The sequence below is a fragment of the Tripterygium wilfordii genome, chromosome 19 (assembly GCF_013401445.1).
Source record: "Tripterygium wilfordii isolate XIE 37 chromosome 19, ASM1340144v1, whole genome shotgun sequence".
NCBI classification, from domain to species: Eukaryota; Viridiplantae; Streptophyta; class Magnoliopsida; order Celastrales; family Celastraceae; genus Tripterygium; species Tripterygium wilfordii.
This window is the reverse complement of record NC_052250.1, coordinates 6,622,971-6,632,205: the sequence shown is the minus strand read 5'-3', so window position 1 is coordinate 6,632,205 and position 9,235 is coordinate 6,622,971.

Genomic DNA, 9,235 nt, shown 5'->3' with positions numbered 1-9,235 from the left:
TTTATGGAGAATTCCAAAGCTTCGAAGTGGACCATTGTACTCTATTTAGTGTTTTTAGAAGTCTAAATGTAGCTGCTAGTTCGTGCAAGGTTTCGTGAGGTAAAGATGCGAATAGACCAAGTTATGTTGAAATTGCACAAAAACGTGAAAAACTCATCTATGGAGAGAGTTGAGCTATTCCAAGCTTCGAAGTGGACCGTTGTACTCTATTTAGTGTTTAGAAGTCTAACTTGCTAGTTTACCCTTCATGCAAGGTTTCGTAAGGTAAAGATGCGAATAGACCAAGTTATGTTGAAATTGCACAAAAACGTGAAAAACTCATCTATGGAGAGATTTGAGCTATTCCAAAGCTTCGAAGTGGACCATTGTACTCTATTTAGTGCTTAGAAGTCTAACTTGCTAGTTTAGCCTTCGTGCAAGGTTTTGAGGTAAAGATGCGAATAGACCAAGTTATGTTGAAATTGCACAAAAACGTGAAAAACTCATCTATGGAGAGAGTTGAGCTATTCCAAAGCTTCGAAGTGGACCATTGTACTCTATTTAGTGTGCTTAGAAGTCTAACTTGCTAGTTTAGCCTTCGTGCAAGGTTTCGTGAGGTAAAGATGCGAATAGACCAAGTTATATTGAAATTGCACAAAAACGAAAAACTCATCTATGGAGAGAGTTGAGCTATTCCAAAGCTTCGAAGTGGACCATTCTACTCTATTTAGTGTCTTAGAAGTCTAACTTGCTAGTTTAGCCTTCGTGCAAGGTTTCGTGAGGTAAGATGCGAATAGACCAAGTTATGTTGAAATTGCACAAAAACGTGAAAAACTCATCTATGGAGAGAGTTGAGCTATTCCAAAGCTTCGAAGTGGACCGTTGTACTCTATTTAGTGTTTAGAAGTCTAACATGCTAGTTAGCCTTCGTGCAAGGTTTCGTAAGGTAAAGATGCGAATAGACCAAGTTATGTTGAAATTGCAAAAAACGTGAAAAACTCATCTATGGAGAGATTTGAGCTATTCCAAAGCTTCGAAGTGGACCATTGTACTCTATTTAGTGTGCTTAGAAGTCTAACTTGCTAGTTTAGCCTTCGTGCAAGGTTTATGAGGTAAAGATGCGAATAGACCAAGTTATGTTGAAATTGCACAAAAACGTGAAAAACTCATCTATGGAGAGAGTTGAGCTATTCCAAAGCTTCGAAGTGGACCATTGTACTCTATTTAGTGTGCTTAGAAGTCTAACTTGCTAGTTTAGCTTCGTGCAAGGTTTCATGAGGTAAAGATGCGAATAGACCAAGTTATGTTGAAATTGCACAAAAACGTGAAAAACTCATCTATGGAGAGATTTGAGCTATTCCAAAGCTTCGAAGTGGACCATTGTACTCTATTTAGTGTCTTAGAAGTCTAACATGCTAGTTTAGCATTCGTGCAAGGTTTCGTGAGGTAAAGATGCGAATAGACCAAGTTATGTTGAAATTGCACAAAAACGTGAAAAACTCATCTATGGAGAGATTTGAGCTATTCCAAAGCTTCGAAGTGGACCATTGTACTCTATTTAGTGTGCTTAGAAGTCTAACTTGCTAGTTTAGCCTTCGTGCAAGGTTTATGAGGTAAAGATGCGAATAGACCAAGTTATGTTGAAATTGCACAAAAACGTGAAAAACTCATCTATGGAGAGAGTTGAGCTATTCCAAAGCTTCGAAGTGGACCATTGTACTCTATTTAGTGTGCTTAGAAGTCTAACTTGCTAGTTTAGCCTTCGTGCAAGGTTTCGTGAGGTAAAGATGCGAATAGACCAAGTTATGTTGAAATTGCACAAAAAACGAAAAACTCATCTATGGAGAGAGTTGAGCTATTCCAAAGCTTCGAAGTGGACCATTGTACTCTATTTAGTGTGCTTAGAAGTCTAACTTGCTAGTTTAGCCTTCGTGCAAGGTTTCGTGAGGTAAAGATGCGAATAGACCAAGTTATGTTGAAATTGCACAAAAACGTGAAAAACTCATCTATGGAGAGAGTTGAGCTATTCCAAAGCTTCGAAGTGGACCATTGTACTCTATTTAGTGTTTAGAAGTCTAACATGCTAGTTTAGCCTTCGTGCAAGGTTTCGTAAGGTAAAGATGCGAATAGACCAAGTTATGTTGAAATTGCACAAAAACGTGAAAAACTCATCTATGGAGAGATTTGAGCTATTCCAAAGCTTCGAAGTGGACCATTGTACTCTATTTAGTGTGCTTAGAAGTCTACACTGCTAGTTTAAGCCTTCGTAGCAAGGTTTAATGAGGTAAAGATGCGAATAGACCAAGTTATGTTGAAATTGCACAAAAAACGTGGGAAAAACTCATCTATGGAGAGAGTTGAGCTATTACCAAAGGCTTCGAAGTGGACCATTGTACTCTATTTAGTGTGCTTAGAAGTCTAACTTGCTAGTTTAGCACTTCGTGCAAGGTTTTCATGAGATAAAGATGCGAATAGGACCAACTATACGTTGAAATTGCACAAAAACGTGAAAAACTCATCTATGGAGAGATTTGAGCTATTCCAAAGCTTTGAAGTGGACAATTGTACTCTATTAGTGTTCATAGAAGTCTACATCTAGTAGTTTCAGCATTCGTGCAAGGTTTCGTGAGGTAAGATCGAATAGACCAAGTTATGTTGAAATTGCACAAAAACGTGAAAAACTCATCTTTGGAGAGATTTGAGCTATTCCAAAGCTTCGAAGTGGACCATTGTACTCTATTTAGTGTGCTTAGAAGTCTAACTTGCTAGTTTAGCCTTCGATGCAAGGTTTAATGAGGTAAAGATGCGAATTAGGACCAAGTTATGTTGAAATTGCACAAAAACGTGAAAAACTCATCTATGGAGAGAGTTGAGATATTCCAAAGCTTCGAAGATGGACCATTGTTACTCTATTTAGTGTGCTTAGAAGTCTAACTTGCTAGTTTAGCCTTCGTGCAAGGTTTCGTGAGGTAAAGATGCGAATAGACCAAGTTATGTTGAAATTGCACAAAAACGTGAAAAACTCATCTATGGAGAGAGTTGAGCTATTCCAAAGCTTCGAAGTGGACCATTGTACTCTATTTAGTGTCCTTAGAGGTCTAAACTTGATAGTTTAGCCTTCGTGCAAAGGTTTCGTGAGGTAAGGATGCGAATATACCAACGGTTATGTTGAAATTACACAAAAACGTGAAAACTCATCTATGGAGAGAGTTGAGCAATTCCAATGCTTCAAAGTGGACCGTTGTACTCTATTTAGTGTTTTAGAAGTCTAACATGGTAGTTAACCCTTCATGCAATGTTTCGTAAGGTAAAGATGCGAATAGACCAAGTTATGTTGAAATTGCACAAAAACGTGAAAAACTCATCTATGAAGAGATTTGAGCTATTCCAAAGCTTCGAAGTGGACCATTGTACTCTATTTAGTGTGCTTAGAAGTCTAACTTGCTAGTTTAGCCTTCGTAGCAAGGTTTAATGAGGTAAAGATGCGAATAGACCAAGTTATGTTGAAATTGCACAAAAACGTGAAAAACTCCATCTATGGAGAGAGTTGAGCTATTCCAAAGCTTCGAAGTGGACCATTGTACTCTATTTAGTGTGCTTAGAAGTCTAACTTGCTAGTTTAGCATTCGTGCAAGGTTTCATGAGATAAAGATGCGAATAGACCAACTTACGTTGAAATTGCACAAAAACGTGAAAAACTCATCTATGGAAAGAGTTGAGCTATTACAAAGCTTCGAAGTGGACCATTGTACTCTCTTTAGTGTGCTTAGAAGTCTAACTTGCTAGTTTAGGCCTTCGTGCAAGGTTTCGTGAGGTAAAGATGCGAATAGACCAACTTACGTTGAAATTGCACAAAAACGTGAAAAACTCATCTATGGAGAGATTTGAGCTATTCAAAGCTTTGAAGTGGACAATTTGTACTCTATTTAGTGTTCATAGAAGTCTAACATTGCTAGTTTAGCATTCGTGCAAGGTTTCGTGAGGTAAAGATGCGAATAGACCAAGTTATGTTGAAATTGCACAAAAACGTGACAAAACTCATCTTTAGAGAGATTTGAGCTATTCCAAAGCTTCTAAGTGGACCATTGTACTCTATTTAGTGTGCTTAGAAGTCTAAATTGCTAGTTTAGCCTTCGTGCAAGGTTTCGTGAGGTAAAGATGCGAATAGACCAAGTTATATTGAAATTGCACAAAAACACGAAAAACTCGTCTATGGAGAGAGTTGAGCTATTCCAAAGCTTCGAAGTGGACCATTCTACTCTATTTAGTGTCCTTAGAGGTCTAACTTGATAGTTTAGCCTTCGTGCAAGGTTTCGTGAGGTAAGGATGCGAATATACCAAGTTATGTTGAAATTACACAAAAACGTGAAAAACTCATCTATGGAGAGAGTTGAGCAATTCCAATGCTTCAAAGTGGACCGTTGTACTCTATTTAGTGTTTTTAGAAGTCTAACATGCTAGTTAACCCTTCATGCAATGTTTCGTAAGGTAAAGATGCGAATAGACCAAGTTATGTTGAAATTGCACAAAAACGTGAAAAACTCATCTATGAAGAGATTTGAGCTATTCCAAATCTTCGAAGTGGACCATTGTACTCTATTTAGTGTGCTTAGAAGTCTAACTTGCTAGTTTAGCCTTCGTGCAAGGTTTCGTGAGGTAAAGATGCGAATAGACCAACTTACGTTGAAATTGCACAAAAACGTGAAAAACTCATCTATGGAGAGATTTGAGCTATTCCAAAGCTTTGAAGTGGACAATTGTACTCTATTTAGTGTTCATAGAAGTCTAACATGCTAGTTTAGCATTCGTGCAAGTGTTTCGTGAGGTAAAGATGCGAATAGACCAAGTTATGTTGAAATTGCACAAAAAACGTGAAAAACTCATCTTTGGAGAGATTTGAGCTATTCCAAAGCTTCGAAGTGGACCATTGTACTCTATTTAGTTGTGCTTAGAAGTCTAACTTGCTAGTTTAGCCTTCGTGCAAGGTTTCGTGAGGTAAAGATGCGAATATACCAAGTTATATTGAAATTGCACAAAAACACGAAAAACTCGTCTATGGAGAGAGTTGAGCTATTCCAAAGCTTCGAAGTGGACCATTCTACTCTATTTAGTGTCCTTAGAGGTCTAACTTGATAGTTTAGCCTTCGTGCAAGGTTTCGTGAGGTAAGGATGCGAATATACCAAGTTATGTTGAAATTACACAAAAACGTGAAAAAACTCATCTATGGAGAGAGTTGAGCAATTCCAATGCTCAAAGTGGACCGTTGTACTCTATTTAGTGTTTTTTAGAAGTCTAACATGCTAGTTAACCCTTCATGCAATGTTTCGTAAGGTAAAGATGCGAATAGACCAAGTTATGTTGAAATTGCACAAAAACGTGAAAAACTCATCTATGAAGAGATTTGAGCTATTCCAAAGCTTCGAAGTGGACCATTGTACTCTATTTAGTGTGCTTAGAAGTATAACTTGCTAGTTTAGCCTTCGTGCAAGGTTTAATGAGGTAAAGATGCGAATAGACCAAGTTATGTTGAAATTGCACAAAAACGTGAAAAACTCATCGATGGAGAGAGTTGAGCTATTCCAAAGCTTCGAAGTGGACCATTGTACTCTATTTAGTGTGCTTAGAAGTCTAACTTGCTAGTTTAGCATTCGTGCAAGGTTTCATGAGATAAAGATGCGAATAGACCAACTTACGTTGAAATTGCACAAAAACGTGGAAAAACTCATCTATGGAAAGAGTTGAGCTATTACAAAGCTTCGAAGTGGACCATTGTACTCTATTTAGTGTGCTTAGAAGTCTAACTTGCTAGTTTAGCCTTCGTGCAAGGTTTCGTGAGGTAAAGATGCGAATAGACCAACTTACGTTGAAATTGCACAAAAACGTGAAAAACTCATCTATGGAGAGATTTGAGCTATTCCAAAGCTTTGAAGTGGACAATTGTACTCTATTTAGTGTTCATAGAAGTCTAACATGCTAGTTTAGCCTTCGTGCAAGGTTTCGTGAGGTAAAGATGCGAATAGACCAAGTTATGTTGAAATTGCACAAAAACGTGAAAAACTCATCTTTGGAAAGATTTGAGCTGTTCCAAAGCTTCGAAGTGGACCATTGTACTCTATTTAGTGTGCTTAGAAGTCTAACTTGCTAGTTTAGCCTTCGTGCAAGGTTTCGTGAGGTAAGATGCGAATAGACCAAGTTATATTGAAATTGCACAAAAACACGAAAAACTCGTCTATGGAGAGAGTTGAGCTATTCCAAAGCTTCGAAGTGGACCATTCTACTCTATTTAGTGTCCTTAGAGGTCTAACTTGATAGTTTAGCCTTCGTGCAAGGTTTCGTGAGGTAAGGATGCGAATATACCAAGTTATGTTTGAAATTACACAAAAACGTGAAAAACTCATCTATGGAGAGAGTTGAGCAATTCCAATGCTTCAAAGTGGACCGTTGTACTCTATTTAGTGTTTTTAGAAGTCTAACATGCTAGTTAACCCTTCATGCAATGTTTCGTAAGGTAAAGATGCGAATAGACCAAGTTATGTTGAAATTGCACAAAAACGTGAAAAACTCATCTATGAAGAGATTTGAGCTATTCCAAAGCTTCGAAGTGGACCATTGTACTCTATTTAGTGTGCTTAGAAGTCTAACTTGCTAGTTTAGCCTTCGTGCAAGGTTTCGTGAGGTAAAGATGCGAATAGACCAACTTACGTTGAAATTGCACAAAAACGTGAAAAACTCATCTATGGAGAGATTTGAGCTATTCCAAAGCTTTGAAGTGGACAATTGTACTCTATTTAGTGTTCATAGAAGTCTAACATGCTAGTTTAGCATTCGTGCAAGGTTTCGTGAGGTAAAGATGCGAATAGACCAAGTTATGTTGAAATTGCACAAAAACGTGAAAAACTCATCTTTGGAGAGATTTGAGCTATTCCAAAGCTTCGAAGTGGACCATTGTACTCTATTTAGTGTGCTTAGAAGTCTAACTTGCTAGTTTAGCCTTCGTGCAAGGTTTAATGAGGTAAAGATGCGAATAGACCAAGTTATGTTGAAATTGCACAAAAACGTGAAAAACTCATCTATGGAGAGAGTTGAGCTATTCCAAAGCTTCGAAGTGGACCATTGTACTCTATTTAGTGTGCTTAGAAGTCTAACTTGCTAGTTTAGCATTCGTGCAAGGTTTCATGAGATAAAGATGCGAATAGACCAACTTACGTTGAAATTGCACAAAAAACGTGAAAAACTCATCTATGGAAAGAGTTGAGCTATTACAAAGCTTCGAAGTGGACCATTGTACTCTATTTAGTGTGCTTAGAAGTCTAACTTGCTAGTTTAGCCTTCGTGCAAGGTTTCGTGAGGTAAAGATGCGAATAGACCAACTTACGTTGAAATTGCACAAAAACGTGAAAAACTCATCTATGGAGAGATTTGAGCTATTCCAAAGCTTTGAAGTGGACAATTGTACTCTATTTAGTGTTCATAGAAGTCTAACATGCTAGTTTAGCCTTCGTGCAAGGTTTCGTGAGGTAAAGATGCGAATAGACCAAGTTTTGTTGAAATTGCACAAAAACGTGAAAAACTCATCTTTGGAGAGATTTGAGCTATTCCAAAGCTTCGAAGTGGACCATTGTACTCTATTTAGTGTGCTTAGAAGTCTAACTTGCTAGTTTAGCCTTCGTGCAAGGTTTCGTGAGGTAAAGATGCGAAGAGACCAAGTTATATTGAAATTGCACAAAAACACGAAAAACTCGTCTATGGAGAGAGTTGAGCTATTCCAAAGCTTCGAAGTGGACCATTCTACTCTATTTAGTGTCCTTAGAGGTCTAACTTGATAGTTTAGCCTTCGTGCAAGGTTTCGTGAGGTAAGGATGCGAATATACCAAGTTATGTTGAAATTACACAAAAACGTGAAAAACTCATCTATGGAGAGAGTTGAGCAATTCCAATGCTTCAAAGTGGACCGTTGTACTCTATTTAGTGTTTTTAGAAGTCTAACATGCTAGTTAACCCTTCATGCAATGTTTCGTAAGGTAAAGATGCGAATAGACCAAGTTATGTTGAAATTGCACAAAAACGTGAAAAACTCATCTATGAAGAGATTTGAGCTATTCCAAAGCTTCGAAGTGGACCATTGTACTCTATTTAGTGTGCTTAGAAGTCTAACTTGCTAGTTTAGCCTTCGTGCAAGGTTTAATGAGGTAAAGATGCGAATAGACCAAGTTATGTTGAAATTGCACAAAAACGTGAAAAACTCATCTATGGAGAGAGTTGAGCTATTCCAAAGCTTCGAAGTGGACCATTGTACTCTATTTAGTGTGCTTAGAAGTCTAACTTGCTAGTTTAGCATTCGTGCAAGGTTTCATGAGATAAAGATGCGAATAGACCAACTTACGTTGAAATTGCACAAAAACGTGAAAAACTCATCTATGGAAAGAGTTGAGCTATTACAAAGCTTCGAAGTGGACCATTGTACTCTATTTAGTGTGCTTAGAAGTCTAACTTGCTAGTTTAGCCTTCGTGCAAGGTTTCGTGAGGTAAAGATGCGAATAGACCAACTTACGTTGAAATTGCACAAAAACGTGAAAAAACTTATCTACGGAGAGAGTTGAGCAATTCCAAAGCTTCAAAGTTGACCGTTGTGCTCTATTTAGTGTCTTTAGAAGTCTAACACGCTAGTTTAGCCCTCATGCAATGTTTCGTCAGGTAAAGATGCGAATAGACCAAGTTATGTTGAAATTGTACAAAAACGTGAAAAACTCATCTTTGGAGAGATTTGAGCTATTCCAAAGCTTCGAAGTGGACCATTGTACTCTATTTAGTGTGCTTTGAAGTCTAACTTGCTAGTCTAGCCTTCGTACAAGGTTTCGTGAGTTAAAGATGCGAATAGACCAAGTTATGTTGAAATTGCACAAAAACACGAAAAACCTCGTCTATGGAGAGAGTTGAGCTATTCCAAAGCTTCGAAGTGGACCATTCTACTCTATTTAGTGTCCTTAGAGGTCTAACTTGATAGTTTAGCCTTCGTGCAAGGTTTCGTGAGGTAAGGATGCGAATATACCAAGTTATGTTGAAATTACACAAAAACGTGAAAAACTCATCTATGGAGAGAGTTGAGCAATTCCAAAGCTTCAAAGTTGACCGTTGTGCTCTATTTAGTATCTTTAGAAGTCTAACACGCTAGTTTAGCCCTCATGCAATGTTTCGTAAGGTAAAGATGCGAATAGACCAAGTTATGTTGAAATTGTACAAAAACGTGAAAAACTC